At 38.6% G+C, this 17,797-nt stretch overlaps 1 protein-coding gene across 1 annotated transcript in view; it reads left to right on the top strand.

Annotated features, from left to right (window-relative positions):
• The first annotated feature begins 2,677 nt into the window (after nt 1-2,677).
• Nucleotides 2,678-17,797, top strand: part of LOC307008969 (leucine-rich repeat and fibronectin type-III domain-containing protein 2) — a 150,218-nt gene continuing 135,098 nt past the window's right edge. The window contains exon 1 of the mRNA XM_079632316.1: nt 2,678-3,207. The gene's annotated coding sequence lies outside the window, so the exon portion shown is untranslated. The remainder of the gene's footprint in view (nt 3,208-17,797) is intronic.

The raw sequence follows: 17,797 nt of genomic DNA, 5'->3' as shown, positions 1-17,797 counted from the left end.
TTAGAGGTCACTGTACGACTGGATGGTCAATTGAATGATTTTTAAGGCATTTGTTTTATTCAGAGCCGCTGTTTCTGCATACTTCAAATTCGTTCTGCCTTCAGCAACAATATCTTTAACAAAAACAACTGAGCCCGTTCTTATGCCAGCTATGTTTCTATTCACACGTAGATCCTTATTTTTCTCTGTACTTTCCACTTTTCATTATTGAAAACTGGCCATTGTTTAAGTTTCTGGGGGGGAAACAGCCTCTTGGGAACAATTATGTTAAAAAAAGAATAGCAAAACAGTTTTTTTGTTCTGCTGTCAGTGAAAGATATCTTCTCCACCTTATCGTTCACATATATTTCACCATATGAGTGGCAGGGATATTTCTTCCATATCAGCGCCAGAAAGGGAATAAAGTACAGTAGATCTCACGCTGCAATTGTGTCACTCATGATGGATTTATCAAATGCACAACGTAACTCCATGGGAACAGAACCATCTCATCATCTTCCTGGAATGGAAAGAGGCCTGACAGCAACTGAAAAATAACAAGGAGAAACCTTTCCATTATAGAGCAGCAATAAGCCCTGGGAAGCTGTGTGTTACACCGATTTTACCACTGTTCACAACCATATTGTGAATACGGACATACTCTTTTTTTTTTAAAACACTGTTTTTCACTTATATATGGTTAGTGCAAATATTCGGATGCAGCCACGTGTTTTTCCATTAATGCACTTTCAATGGAAGCCTATATAAGGCAAGGCACTGAAACATAAAATGCATTACCATTAGACTAATTATTGGACGAAAACACAACCAAAAGTTCATACTACCACGATTATGAACGTTGCAGCTAAAGTGACAAGATTACAAACTGTAAAAGTTTTGTGAACGTTAGTTAATGTGCAAAGATTAATAAATGCTAATAAAATTGAATTGCTCACAGTTAACGTTACTTAACTAATGTTAACAAATGAGATCCTGTTGTAAAGCCCTACCAAATAAACTTTTGTCACACCCAAACATTTAATATGCACAGTCTTTCTCTTGCGGGAATACAGTCCAAAGATATTGATGCACTGAGATCATCTTGCACTGAGATGCGTAATCTTGTCCAATTAAATGTGTTCTAGAATGACTGTGTCCCCTCAACACCACCTGCTGTGGACTAGCAATAGCAAGAAGCTAATCACGGTTCATGCCTGTAACATATGTTTCGTTCGCGCCGTGTCCTAATTACTGTATGAGATGACAGCTCAGAGATACTCTGATGTAGACTTCATGTGTTGCTCTGTTGTTAATGAGAGGAAAGTATTTATAACTACATTAATTCACCTCTGCATGTATGAAAATATTGAACATATTTAATAGCAAAGCTCACCAAGTAACGGTCTAAAATAAAATGACATATCAAACCACCAGTCTTCTTCTTCTCTGTGCACCAGTCTGGAACGCTTTGAACAGAAATGAGTCAGACGCAGTGAAATGTCCCAGCGCTGTTTTACAAGCAGTACTTGTGGAATGCCCTCAGACCAATCAGATTCCAGTGCTGGAACTGACTATTGTACAAGCGGAATTGTAATATTGACAATTATAATACACTTTAAATATAAATTCGTCACAGTCAATAATGAAAGATGGCAATTTAAATGCCCAATGAAGTGCCTTTACGTGCAGCATTATTCAATGTATTGATGTAATGTCCACTGAAACCGGAAGACAGGCCGGGATATTGCTCAGCTCCTCCCCTTTTTAAAATAGCCAATAGTATTTTGTTTATATCACAGCTGGGCCAGAGCCATTGAGCTCGATAAAGATGCAGTTTCCTCCTAATCTCCTCCATATTGCTTTAAAATGTAACATTCTGTGTAGAATTCAAATGGGTCCGATACGTTTTCTGGTCTGCACCAACTCGCACATATGATCCACTCTGCTATCGTGTCTCTGGACTGGAGCAGACTGTGTGCGAGCTGCAGATTTACACTGTCTGAATCATTCCCAATCCCCTATAGTGTGCCATCCACCATGTAAAATAGTACATGTGTGAACAAGTGACTTCAGTGTCTATTTTTAATGGTGGGGGGCAGGATGCTTTAGATTCTAGAGAGCATTTGATTGGACATAAAATCTGATGAGAAGCTGAAGTGCAGAGTGTTGTCATCAAAATCATTGATCCATATTGGCTGAAGTAAGAGAGTGTATGTTTTGAATGCTTAATTCTTCTAAATGCGGATTTTGTCTTTTTTTTTGGAGCACAGTAAGACTAACATATTCATACTAAAAGCCTTTTTTACTAAAAAAAAAAAAAAGTAAATATTTATTTCATGTGGACTTTAACGTATAGGCTATATTGTTTTCTAGGCGTTAAAAGATGGCATGCGTTCGTATTGTCAGTAATATTAACAAATCTGCTCAAACTCTCAAAGACTAATCATCTAGGTTAAGTAAGGGCAGATAATCCATATACTCCCAGTTCAAGTTGATCCGACACAATCGGACATCCTGCGTCTAAGCGCAGTCAGCCCAGATAGAGCATTCCCCGCAAAGACTAATTACGAAGCTTCAGTGAACGTACATAGAATGCGTAAATCCGGACGCCTTGGTATGCGCCATACGTCCGTCTGTGCATTACTGTTATCCTGATAATCTTCTCGGAGTTGTCCCTGCAACGCACCATGTCCGTTCTGACTCGTTTGTGCCATCTACAGATTTGCACGGCTCTGGAGAGCTCATGATCGCCGTCTACACACGTTCGGTGCATGTTTCAACTGACTTGCGCTTCTTGCGACCCATTCTTTTTCAAACTGGGCTCTTTTTTTATCTGGATATCTCTTTAGTTTGCCAACGGGATTGCCGGCGCTTTACTGGATTCACTACAAAACAATGAAGAAACAGACAGCAACTGAAACACGGGAATAAACGGGTGGCGTTCGGAGAGGAATAACAATTTAACGAGAGATCTGGGGATAATGGTCTGATCTAGAAGTGCGTGTGGCCGTTTTCAGCTCAACTTGGTGGAAACTACACATGAATGGTGTGGTAGGACTCGGATATCAGCGCAGGTCGGCGTGCACAAGAATGCACCTTCCTTCGTTTCTCTGCTTTTCTTTTACATGAAACAGGAAGAGAAGATGTGTTGAAACAGCAGAGGCTTTAAGCGCATCCGTTTAGAATATAGTGCCATCAAAACGAATGGATACGTTTCCAATGATTAAGGTAAGTGCTGGGCTTGTCACGCGGATATCGAGGACCTGTCATTTGTGAAAGGATTTTAAAAACACCACTAATAAGACATCGACACGGCTTTTAGTGTTTTTATATCGGCTAACGCGTTCAATTAGTTACAGTTAGAAACTCTGCCTTCGACGCGCCCGCTTTAACAACAAATCACCAGCAATCCTGAAGAAGGGATTCGTGCACTTTCAGAGATTTGTAGATAATTGTGATAAGGAAAGTTGAATGTTCTAATAATATTGTCCATTACTGGTCCCGTTTACGAATCAGCCGACAATTCAGGGATCCCAGTTTGCTTCCCAACATAATTCTCAGCTGAAATTACTAACAATTCCATTACTTCTATATGATTTCATGACGATATATGTTTCAATGTATGCTCTCCTGTAATTCCGTTGGCATGATTATTTGATCTGACTAATGTTGTTCAAGAGGAAAAATTTGATGGCTTATCAATAATTTCTGTTTTTGCTTGTGTTGTTTCAGGGCAATATCTAATTCATATCGTGTTGTGTATAGCTCATGCAAGCTCTGCGTATACAGTGCATACATGATCGTTTACACTTACCTGTGTTCATGGGAGTGGTGGATGAGTTTCTAATGGCTACACACTTCTATTGAACAATGCTAATATAACCTTGCGAAACATATAATTCACATGCACAGGGTGGCCATCAAGTGGCATAATACCACCCGAGGTCACACTGGCACAGATAATTATAGTCTTTGTGAAACACCACACAAGTGCACATGTGAACGGAGAGACTGGACAAGAGCTGGGGGTTTCAGCACCACGGACAGCACCCGCGTCTAGTTTTACTTCCATTTGCATTGCACAGGTAGCTACCAAAAGATTGCAGAGATGCCTCTTGAATGAGCGTTTTTTATGGGACCTTAATGAGACTATCTGGCAGACGTCAATGATGATTGAAAGGGCACAAAGAGCATTCACCTTGAGGGCCAGCTCATGCAGCGTGTCAATGTCTGAGGAACAGATTCATTAGACGAACAAGCTTCAAGCACAAAGGCAATTTGATTAGGGCTCACGTGCACTGCAGCTCTAATAAGTCCCCTCCCTTTTGTGTACCTTTTCACAGCCTTTCCAAATATAACTGAGGACAAAGGCTGCAATTGTCACGATTAGTGAAATATAACAGCAAATCAAGCCTTTAATCAACACAATCGTCATTTTTAAGAATTGAAGATTGCCCTCAATCTTCAATTCCACAATTCATTAATAAATTATTGCAATTGTTATTTGACCCCTAATATAAGTACAACGAGGCACCACCACACCCCAAATAAAGCCTCACTATTTCATCACATGGAAGCCATAGGGTCAGGAAATTGATGACAGTTCAAACCAATGGTCAACTTTTAAAGCCACTCCACCTCTCAGACAATTACTCCCAATTGGCCTGTGATTAACCTTACATCCACCTTCTTAGCTTAGACTTAGCCACTTAAAAGGCTCTTTTACCATTCCAGTGGGCTGGACAGATGGTTTGCCATCTTTCCACGGGCTGCCCGAGCATAGCAGGGCTCGTGTACTTGTTGTCCCCACTCAGCTGGTGTCAGCGTAAGAGAGTTGACACAAATTTCCCATGATGCCACCATCATTTGTATGCCAGTGTGCTCTGAACTGCCCAGCCTCATTTGTCTTCTCTATATGCAAATTGTAATTTTGCAGTTGTTTTATAGAAAGGGATCCGAATGGCGCATTGAATGTTGGTTTCCATTTCAGCAGGTCAATAATATGTGAGGACATGTGTATGAGGTCACTATGTCTGATTGAAAATTTCAATTCATCTGCTCCTTGGTGTACTGCTCATCTTAAGGAGCTGACATTAACCAAACTAAGACGGTGTAATCTCTGTCTGTCGGGCAATTATAATTTGAATTCTCATAAGACAGAGATTATGCAAACTCTGAAAGGGCCCTCCAGACTAAGATTCAACTAAAGTCTACTATAAAAATGCTGCAGAGACCTCTGGGTTCGTAACTGACGTCCACTCAATCAGAGGAACGGCAGGCCAGAAGTGTTGCCAGCCTAATCTCTGTGACTGGCAGTCAAATACTTACACTGCCTTAACCCCCAGGGGATTAGGGAAATTTCCCTAATGAACTTACAGTTAAAGCCTCTCACCCACTGGACCCAATTTACAGAGCCCTCTTTGAAGCACCCTGGACTCTGCATATAAATGCCTCAGTCTGGATTGAGCATTACGCAAATGATCGAGGATTTCTTTGCAGGACTCCTATTTGTTAATTGTTTGTTGTTGTTGGGTTGGCAAGCGTCTATGTGTAGGTTATCTGAAGACTTGATCGGACTCGATTATTGCTGACTGTTGTATGAGATCTGAACTGAGCTGGACGATGACATCATCTTTTGCAGAACTGCTTTATATACGAAATTAACTAATTTATTAAATTATGATATTTACAACGGAACTAAATCAACACTGAACTGACTTCAGCTGAACAACAGCCGAAATGCATTATGTCACCGTAAAGCTGCTTTGAAACAATCTGTATTGTGTAAAGCGCTACATAATTAAAGGTGACTTGACTTGACTTAAGCTTTTGCACATTGTGTATCATCAGTGGCAATTATTTAGAAAGTCAAGAAAAGGAAACTCTAAGTTTGTCAATTTGTCTTTGTGTTTAAGTGGATTGGAAGCAATGGTAAAATCAGGGTGTTTAAAAAATTCTTGGGCAAATTTAAGAATTTAACGTTTGGCCACATCCGACAGAAAGTTTATTTTAAACAGGGTTTGATTTAATTTGAATTAATTTGAAATTAGCTCTGATGGTCATGATCTCTGGCCACCCAAGAGCGAATTACTGGTCATGCCACTTTCATTTTATTCTGAATTGAATTGAGGTATAAGCAAAAAATTATATATACAGGTGAAACTTGAAAAATTAGAACATCGTGCAAAAGTTAATTTATTTCAGTAATTCAACATAAAAGGTATATATATATACAGTATATACACACACTTTTTTTTATTATATCTCAATTAAATTCTGAATAAAATTAATATGGCATGACCAGTTATATATTCTGAATAGAGAAAAAAAACAGTTGTTTAGGGTAATCCAAAACTGCTTTGTCAATTCTGTAAGTATCTGTCATCTTCTAGCATGTTATTATTATAAAACTAATGTGTCATGAGGAGTAATTCCTTCTTGGGTGGCCAGAGATCATGACCATCAGAGCTGATAATATTTCCTGTGTTCTACAGTGTACAAGGTCAGAAAGTGAAGGAGATGCAATCATTTTTAGCCATTGTGAAGAAGAAAAGACAGTGTGTTTGTTAACATGTAGCAGTGTTTTTGGGCAAGTCTATATATGTGTGTGTGCATGGCTATTGTGGGGGAAAAAAGTGATGTGGAAATAGATAATACCATATTTATATGGACATGTGTATGTTTTGGAAGTGTGTGTACTTGTTTTCTTGAAAATCAGCAGTAAACAACTTAATGGACTCATTGATTGGCGTTTGAAATGCTCCCAGACATTCCTTAATTACACAGAACAAAAACATCCGCTCACACTGCTTTCATTGCATAATGCAAGCATAACTTTAGCCTATTATTCTTATTCCCAACATAACTTGTATTAAATCATCCACAATATTCTTGCTAAACATTTTTAAGAGTGATAACTGAAAATAGCTTTGTTTCCATCCACCTATTTTTATATATGCACTTTGGGGTATCGCATAAAAACACAACAACACCAAGATAAATTCTATAACTCTGCATAAAAATGTGCTCAATTGAGACGGATACATTTGTGTATCCGATAAAATGACGTGCATAAACTACAGTGGAAACACATTAACCGAATAAATCCCTTGATGCTCAACAAAAAATGTGACTTTGCCTCAGTGGATGTGATTGGATAACTGGACTAACCAGATGACTAATCACATCACAGCATCCCAAATGTTGGTGTGATCATTCTGAAATGCCGGAGTCAAAGTCTGTCATCAGGATGATGTGGTTTAATTCTCTCCCAGAAGAGTTTCACACGATTGCATTAAACACCAGCATCCGAACGCTGGAGAACATGACAGCGTTTATTGCTTTCCTTCTGCCGCTCTGAGACGCAAGTCGTTTATGATAGAGGAAAAAAAAAGAGCCACAGTTTCTTCCCCGATTGCAGCAACTTCCATTTTTATTACAGATATGTTGCGCCAATTTCCCGGGAAGTGACTATTTTGTTCTCTTGCACACATGGGATGGAAACACTGCTTCATTCGCAAATGTTTAATGCTATTTATTTCAATTTGGCACACAAGTTAAATTCGTAACTGGATGGAAACACAGCTAATGAGAATTCCAATATCTTGAGGTCTGATATGAGTAAGTACATGGCATATGCATACCTTTGATCTAGATCCTGATGCTATATTGGATCCAGTGTGGTGGCCCTCAGCATAAGCTTTTTTTTTTTTTTTGTCTATTAAAAAGATTATGATCACTTTCCTTTGGGGAAAATGAACTGATCTCGGGTCAGATGTGGTGATAAAAGTGATGATGAAGGAATGGCTTTTAAGAGCTGATTTCTGACAAAGGCAGAGAGTAACTGGAGCAATGGCACCTCAGGGACGGTGAATGGAAAGGAGCTAGGCCGCGGCCTGAAGCCACACTCTGAATTAGAGACCCCTCCAGGGACTCGGGGGAGCAGTTCTCATCTCACCGTGAAATATAAGAACATCATTACTCCCACCCAGCATCAGAGATGAGGAGGCCTTTGTGCTCACGTTCAGGAATGGCACGGAGTCAGGTTTATAACTTCATTTCTATATTCCCACACTGCACAAATGGGCCCTCAGGCACATGCTATTTGCATAAATAATGCTAAGATTGTACTATATTGCATTGTTTAGTGCAAATATTATTAATAGTTTCTCAGTGTTAAAATTGGTGTTGGGAGAATTGTCTAGGAAACAAAATGCAATGCATGCACAATATGTTTACATTTTCAGAAAACAAGTGGCATATTCCGAGAGGCTGCCAGTGAGTAAATTGTTATTGTATACTGAGTGTTTTTATTGCATGCTGATGTGGTTGCTAGGGTGTTCTGTGTGGTTGCTAAACTCTGATTAATTATAGCACACAACTCCTTGAAAAACTGCACAGCTTGAAACACTGAATGTGCAACAAAATATGTGCACGTTTCATACATTCCAGTGTTATTGTCATTGATATAAGGTTATAGTTTTTGTTAGCATTTTAAATTAGATTTTGTTCTTATATTTTCTGTTTTCATTTTAATTTTAGTTCATGTTTTAGTCATTTGTGTTTTTGTCATCTTTATAGTTTGAGTTTTAGGGGTTGTTTACACGACACAGCTTTCAACAAAAAATGGGAAACTTTTAATGCGTTTTGGTCATTCATTTACACGATGACGATTTTTGTGATGCAAGATTTAAAAACGGGGAATGAAAGTGCAAGTTTTTGAAAACAATCACTGTAAAAAGTGATCAGTAGATTTAACTTAAATTTGTTTTAGGAAACCCGTTGCCTTAAAATTAAATAAATAAACTTCATGCATACTTGAAAAAATTAAGTTATGTGGAATTATCAAGTTCACATAACTTAAAGGACAATTCCGGCGCAAAATTAACCTAGGGGTTAATAACACATGGGTACCGAGTCAATCGCTCTCTGGGATGCGTTCTCATGATAAACGAATGTACCCAGTTTTATCTCTAAACTGATTAGATTATAACGCTAGTATATGGGGCATAGAATAAGTCAAAAGAAATCGGTAGCATAATGAGGGTCCCTACATGCAAACCGAAGCATTGAGAACTTTGTAAGTGTACAGACAGTTTAATAAGAAGATACTTTATAAAGACAGTACATTTCACGTATACAGGCAGGAGCCATCTTTGGAAAACAATCTCGACCACTCGAGCCACGAACGCCGTGCTAAGTGTGCTGGTCGATAGGTTCAAGTCACAGTTCAGCTCACGTAGCACGGCTTGTGGTTCGACTTGTCAAGACTGTTTTCCAAAGTTTTTCATCCCAGAGAACGGTCGAATCGGTAACCATTGTGTTATTAACCCCCTAATTTCATTTTGCGTCGGAATTGTCCTTTCATTTTTTATTTTTCAATTATGCATGGTTTATTTACTAATTAAATGTAAGGCAACAGGGTTTTTATTTTGTTAAGCTAAGTAAACTGATGACTTCATCTCAATGTAAACTACAAATATTTAAATTTATGTAAATGTAAAAATCTAATTATGTGAAAAAGGTAATTTCATGCGCATGCGTATACTGTGTTCAGTCTATAGCTGCGTAGTGTATCTTTACAATGTCACATCGCCAACTACTGGCCTGGCAGCAGAATACTGTGTTTTAGTCGTTTTCGTGGATCCGTGTCAACGGGATAATTTTGACATCGTTGTTATATATATGTAACGGAGGCCAGCTAGTAGTCGCTGTGCGAGTAAACCTCACTCCTCTGATCTCAATAGGCGCTCTAGCGACAGACGCTTGAGACTGCTGTCTTTAGCCTCCTTGTTTTATATATATTTTATTTCAGTTAATGTTGAGCTTGAGGTTTTGAAAAAGTGAGGCGTGTGCATCCAAGTGCTTTAAGGCAAGTCAGTAGGCAGACATTTGGTAACACTATATTTTGAGGTGACGTAGTTACATCTTACTACATGTACTTACTGTATTAATAACAGTAAATTATGCATAATTACAAGCAATTAACCTTAAACAAAACCCTAACCATAATGTATTACATACTCTAGTAACATGTAATACATAAGTACATGTTTCAATAACGCTTAAAATTAGCAATATCATCTGACAATATCGTCTGATCATAAAATATGCTTATTTTGCTGAAATAATCTTCTGGCCCGGGTAATATGCATGTTCTGGAGTAAATATCAAAAAGACATGCTTTTACATACCTACTTACTACCTGTATAGCTGCCGACCTCTGCATGTGGTTATAGGAAGTCTTATTCCTGTGTTATATTCCCTGAGGGATCCTTGTGTACTCATGCTTAAGTTCATAATGTCCAGAGAAACCAGTGCACAGCAATAACACCAGGGGTTTACAGCATATAAACGATCACACAGAATGCTTGGACAGGAGGCCAGACTTTCATATGTGGTTTTATTATCCAGCCTTGGGCAGTTGGATCCAGTTACATTTAACATCCATATTTAGATCTGTATCAGAGCAAAACTATGTGTAGTAAAGACATCATATATGTTTGGTCACTGCCTTTCTCCGGACTCACGTTCTGAAGGATTAAAGGAGGGGGAGCTGTGGTCCCTCAGGAAATTGTTAAAACAGTTTCGCTCTACGGACCGAAAATGGAGAGCTACGTGTCGAGTGGCGGGGCGATAACATTCAGGCTCAGCTGGGGACGTTGGCTCTGTGAGGCTGTAATTTAGAAAGGATCCAAGGCTTATCTGTCGGCATCCTGGTGTTGGAGAGAGGGAGGGAGGGAGAGAGAGAAAGAGAGAGAGCGAGAGAGAGAGAGGGATGAGACACTCTGATAGGGAAACATAGCTAACTACATACACACACATAAGCTCCATTCCAAAACCCAGTGTGCTGCATTGCTGTCATTTTAAGGCAGAATATAAAACTGGAATGAAACCTAATTTAGAGACTGAAATGCAACACTTAGTATAGGCTAACAAGAAGTACATGCGAAACTGAACTTTTGATTCTTTACAGAAGTTTTACGTTAGCATGTTGTTAAAGGTGAACTATGCAGGTTACCTTTTACCTTAACTGAACAGCTTCGGAGTCATTGGAATGGTTATATTACTTTTTTCTGGTTGAATGGTGGTCGTCTCGCACCCCCCTATCGCCTGTGAGCAGAAAAAACACACTTGCAACTTTGGGCCGGCGGCAGCCGCGTCAAAGTATCGCGTGATATCAGGTCTCACGATGTAACGAATTGCTTTAGGCAAACAAAAATCTGCTAAAATTCTGTCATTATTGCGCTTCCTCACGCTGTTCGAACCCGAATGAAGAAGACGTTATAAAGAATGTCCCGTCTGCTGTGATGTCGTTGATCTACTAGCCTCTGGTATCTGAGAGTCGACAACAAGTTTTTTGACAGTGTTGTCAAATATCTATTCCGAAGCTGTAGGGGGAGCTCTATAGAGAAACCTGCGAGCAAAAAGCGAGAATACAGCGAAGAAATTCCCGAAACTGCATAGCCCTACTTCAAGCTAACAACATGTGATTATAAAAAAGGGACGTTCGAACCAAGGACGATAAATATAACGATAAAGTATTGTATAATCACTATAACTGCTATATAAACATTTATATCACAACAGTAAAGTCCACACCACAGCAATAACGATATCGTTAGAATGACTTTCACAGCGTTTTTTTCTAGTTGATGAATGATAAAAACATCGATAGCCAATCAGAATCCTCCTAACTTTAAAAAGCTTGAGCATTTAAAACTGCAACTGACATACACTGCATGCTTATGCGTAATGTTGACGATAATAGTTATTGTTATAGTTCTTGGTGTGAATGGGCGTTAATACATAGCACATACAAATATTGTAAAAAACAAAACTAGAATTAAAACTAGTTTTATCTTCCCTAAAAGTATTTTAACAAGGGGGTGGGAATACTTTGAGGTGTAGTGGATTGGTCTCAGTGGCCTGACACACATTGTGTCCATGAATATGCAAAATATCAATATCCAGGGCACCAAGATAATATCTATTAAACCAATTCTAAATGTCTTTGACCTTGTAGTACTAGATCTAGCATTACTAGAGTAGAGAAGTTTTTTTTATTAATATTTACATTCTTGTGTGATATATAAAATCACAGGTTTTAGTGCGCAAAAAAAGTTTAGGTGTAAAAAAAACCATCTGAACTTCTACTTTCAGTTAATTATGGTAATATTATTATTAAAAAAGTGGCAGATAATCTGTTCACAAGAAAACGTGTACAGTATTCAACAAAGGTCAATATAAATGGAGTGAATTGGACAACACTGCCCATGAGGACAACATATTGATAGAACCGTTTTATTATTATTAATTTGTGGTATGCAGTCTTAAGGCACCATATTGAAGCACTGCTGCTGAAAAGTGACCAGGGGAAACTGCTAACATTTATATTTTATATACTGGGATTCCAAATGCTGAGGTGGCCAATGCTTTTTCTTAGGTTGGCAGGTGTCCCGGTAGAGCCATCTAGATTTCACAAAGGTTTCATAAATATTTAAACCATTTACATTTATCTAACTTTGTAAGCATTTGGTCCGATTTGTCGCAGTGCATTGTGGGATTGCCTTGTCCATGAAGACCTCCTCCAGTCCAGAGAACAGAGAAAAAAATCTGTTGTCTTCCCTTTTGCTTCAAAACTTCAACACCCATAATGCACTGGACATGTTGCCGTCAGTGATAAACTTACCCTTAAAACTGTTCAAAAGTCCGTCGTATGAGGCGTTTTGCTTGACAAATAAATGTGAATTTCTCGGTCCAGGTAACACGGATAATGAGTAGACATTGTTCATTTACATTTACTACCGTCATTGTTAGAATACAAAGCGGGTTGCAAATCTGTGAAGTTTCAGCTTTAAGAATTGCATGCACTTAATTTCACATTCATGTTGTTTTCATGGCTTTAAAAGTGAAGCAACCGTTCATTTGTTGACTTCATGACAAGTGGTGCTTTCAGAACATTGCCTGTTCCATCATCTGCCAGGTACAATATAATTGCTTATTAAAGTATTTTACCCCCCCCCCCCCGCGCGGGCATTATGAAAGAGATATCATTTTAGCTGTGGCGTTAACATCCTGCTGGTGTGGATGTGGTGAAGGGTCAATGGAGTGGCGTGAGGGTTGCGTATAGGGAGCGGTAAGATGATTCTCTGCTCAAGGACACAGACAGAAACATCTCCATTTATTTTCATGTCAAGAGCCTCTGGGTGTTGTGTGCTCTGAAAAACACCGAGATGCTCTGTTCCGCCTGCTGAGCCTCTGCAAAGCAAACCGGCTCTCTGGAGAACAGGGTCTGTCATCGTCCTCCAAGTTTGAGGTTAGCTCAGTTGAGTAAGTGGGCGCACTGATTAACTCTTCATACCGTATGATCAGGTGGGTGTAACTTTTGAGGAATCCGGAACACCGCTGTTAAAACAGCTGTCTGAAAGTCTCCAGAGTGGGCCCAGAGCTCCTTAAGAACAAGCTGATCTGAATGTATTTTGGTAGAACAATTTGGGTTATGTGCACCATTCAGGGTTACATTGCTGACAGGCGGATGAGGGCAGAAATACTGGCGTGCACAGCTTCAAAAATCTCCAGACACCCTGCCTGGGAACACAACCAGTAACTCGACTCTTTCCAACAAAGCGCCAAACCCCCCTGTGGCATATAAATATTCCAAATGCATGAACGCCATGAAATGCTTTTTTTCTTTTTCAAGATTCTGCAGTATAATACTATTGAGGCTCTACAGTAATTTCATACTATTTCTATATTTCAGGACTGACATTATCGATATTCTCTGTCTAAAGCTGAACAGACAACCCGGAATATCAATATGTCTAAAACACGTTGCTGAGCTTTTGGGTTTACTGTCATAGTGACCCACACTTCAGTCACAGGGTGTGTGTCTTGTGGGCTGGAGAGCTACACTGTTGATCAAGAAAGAAAAGCTGAAACCAATCCAATTACAGTCATACACACGTATTGATCTGACGAGAGTGTAATTTGCAGTTGATACTTGAACTAGGCTACTTGTGAAGGTCTATTAAAGACACCAAATACACATTTAACTGGCATTATGTGGTGTTTTAGATTGAAACACTATTCATTGGGGAATAACGCATTTAGTTGATTTTATCCTTTCGTATTTGATTGGATCTGGAGGGGGTGAGACATGTTTAGGCTATTATGGTATTGGATTGTCTATTTTTTATAGTGTAATCTTGGTTTTGTCTGTAAAGGTAATTTCAGAGTTGGAGAACGTTATCACATTTTGTTGAGATTGTGAATGTCCCCCGCTTTTAGAAAGTCAATTTCACTTTTCATGTTGTTTTCATGGTGCTTGTTTAATAATTTGCCGAGTAAAATAAGAGCATTGCTTATTAAAGTAGTGCACTCTCCTCAGTAAATCACACAAATAATGTCATCCATATCTGTAGGATGAGTTATGTTCCAAAGTTTAAAATTGGCATTTTACTCGCAATTTTTCTAATGCATGTTACTAAACTTATTGTGAATGATTCATCGATGCATTTACTGTATTTTTATTATTGTGATCTTAAAGTCATAATGTCATAACCACTGCTATGTCGCTGCTGTCAGCAGAAACCTCGTATCTCCATATTTTGTCAATTTTCTTTTACTTTCCATAAATCATTAGTGTTGTTACCCTTTGCTATTGTCTGTGGGTTTAATCAATGTAAAGTATTAAAAAGAGCTTGTGACTAAACCTCGTAACTCCATTGGCTCCTCAAACTGTCGGTCAAACCTCATAACTCCTCCCACCTCTATCCTGAATGAAGAGCCGTATGCAGTCATATCTGCTTGTTTGCAATACAACGGTAAATAACAAACTGGTTCTTTCAATAAGCACAGTGTTGTCTTTGCTCAAGAAACACTTTATGTATATGAGCTAATGTTGTATGTATTGAGGAGTGAAGAAGTGTGTCTAGCATTTGTTGTCGAGTCATTGCCAGAACTGTTTGAAATAGCCTGTGCATAGCACTTTGTCTATTATAAAATGAGATTTTGGCCAAAGAAGAGAAAAATCGGATGTATTAGTTATTGCATTAGCTAACATGAACTGACTATGAACATTATATATTTTATATAATGCAATTGTGTACACAGTGGATTAACTAATGTTAATAGATTTTAGTAATACATTAGTAAATGTACTGTAGAAATTCACATTACATAAGATGAATAAATCCTGTATATGTATGTATCGTTTATCATTAGTTCATGTGTTAACAAATAAGACCTTCTTGTAAAGTGTCTATCAACTTTGACAATGCAGTGTTTAATTGTTTAAGAATTAAAATGTATTTTCCATTTCTTGAAAAGTAGCATTTTTGGAGAAACCATGTTTCTGCCTGACAGCGAAGAAATGCAAAGCCACACTAGCCAATGACATTCTCATTTCCAGAACACAGCTCCGTTTTCACAGTCACAACCGATGGATAAAATCCAGTCCCACAGACTAAGTATTAGCAACTTAACAACATGACTAGAGAAACAAGCTTTCTAGGACTTTAACAAGCTTAATGCAGCTCTTATCAATCTTCAAAACCGTTTAAGAGAACTTGTATTAAAAAGTGATTTTGCTGATTTAAACAGTCTTTATATCAGTGTAAATACTGTGGTGCAAAACACTGTGCTGTTTCTTTGAGATGTCCAGCATTTGAACTTTTGACTTGACTTTTAGGCGAACGATGGCAGGATGGAAAGGGTGGTAAGAATGTTTTAAAAATAGTTTGGAAACTATCAAATTTCATTGTTACACTATAAAAAAAAAAAAAAAAAACATGAACATTTTCATGGTTCTATAGACAGGCTTTACAGCTACGATGTCAGATATTCTGTAAATACCAATTTCACTGTTTTTACTACAAAACCTTGACACGTTGGGGTCGTACCCTTCTGCCTGTAGCATTTCTCGCCAGTGTCTCCTGCTGAGCAAGTTTCTGCAGCTGTTCAGCAACACTTATGATGCTCATTTGTCTCCATCAGACGCCGTAGTCACAACTGTGCGCTTGTCAACTAAGCAATATCAGTGTCTTGGTTTCTTGACTTCCAGTGTGTAAACAAAGATAAAGAATATATATCAGTTATAATGGCATTGTGTACCGAAAATCGTTCTCGCAAACAGTGAATATGATGTCGTTTTTCCCCCCTTTCTACAATGTTCTTAACTAAAATTATAAATTAGCCAAAATCTAAATATACAATCTAATGGTCTGCACTGCAGTTGTTTGGACAGATACACTCATGTACCTGTGGTGTGTGTGTACATAGGCATTGAATAGACATTTTTAAGTTGCGTTCAGTTGCTGTCTTTCATTTTGTACGTGTAATAATCAATAATTTGCTGCACAAGTCATTTTAACTCAAATGAGAGGCTCATTATGAACTTATTTCAAAATAATATTGTCTATTTGAAACTTGTATAACATGAAACATTAAGTTTAAATTGGTCTCTCTCTCTCTCTCTCTCTCTCTCTCTCTCTCTCTCTCTCTCTCTCTCTCTCTCTCTCTCTCTCACACACACATACATATATATATTGCTTTATATATATATATATAATGTAAAATATATGTGTCAAATGTAAGAGCTTATTCCATTTGGCATTTGAAAAGCAAAATTAACCATGCCATAAGGTGAAAATATCACTTCAGGATAGTCACTTGTAAAGAGGTTGGGTCTTTGCGCATTGTTGCGGTGACGCTGTCCAATCAGCGCTGTAATTTTTTCCATAGATGGCAGATTTGAAATAATGTATTTTTGGGCATCATGCACCAGCAATTGACATGCTAACAGATAGTGTAGATGGAATTATCTTGAGAAATAAAATGTTACAGACCCACCCCTGACAGATAGTGATCTTCAAGTGTAATTGCGATCTAAAAGAAGCTTTAGCATCAGGGTTAAACAGTAGACTTTAAGCAGACAGCACTGATTAATAAATGAGCGTTACGATTTAAATAAAAGCTTAACGAGGATTACTTGTCAAAGTGTGATTTGTAGAATCGTATTCATTAGAGCTGTATGCAACAGGCAAGCAAGTACATTTCCGTCAAGCACTAAAGCACAAATGTGTTAGTCTCCTTGTCATGCTTGGTTTTTTTTCAGAAGCCGTGTTTACATGTCCATGCTGATCATCACAAGGTCTGTTAAAAAAGCAATGATTTAGAGCAAATAACAATGACAAAGTGCTGCTGGTGTCTGTAAACATAAACTCACACACACACACAATCCATGTAGCTCAACACCCTCTCACAGCAATTATTGACACTGTCAGTCACAAACACGGCAGGCATGTTACAACAAAGGCTTGAGCAGTCTCTCACATAAACGGACACGTATGGCAGAGAAATCAACTCCTCTGTATTCTACTGCCATCTAGCATGTGTCTCATCTGAAAATTGCAATTTTTCGCCTGCTTTGCTCCGCAGCCGCCCATCTGAATGTAGCATGTGGCCTGTTGAGATGTCAGTCATGCGACAGTGATGGCAAACAAGCTCCAGGATATGAGTGCCACTCCAGTGATCGCTGGTGTCTGACAGTCCATCACTGCTACCACACCAGACCCCGTGCCACTGATCGATTCAGATGGACAAAGCTGTTACACGGCTTCCCCCCCCACACACACACACACACACACACACACACAAAACCCAGAATAATGCCCAAGTGAGAGATTTTCAATTTTGTGATAGTATGATGGTTTGATCTTGAGTTCTGAGGTTTGTTGAGTTGCCAAAACTTCTCCAGACAGATAAATTCCAGTTTGTGTCAGCCTGTTGTTGCTGTCTGCGAAACACTAAAGAACTC

The sequence above is a fragment of the Phoxinus phoxinus genome (assembly GCF_949152265.1).
Source record: "Phoxinus phoxinus genome assembly, chromosome: 13".
Lineage (NCBI taxonomy): Eukaryota > Metazoa > Chordata > Actinopteri > Cypriniformes > Leuciscidae > Phoxinus > Phoxinus phoxinus.
This window is presented reverse-complemented; position numbering and strand designations above follow the sequence as displayed.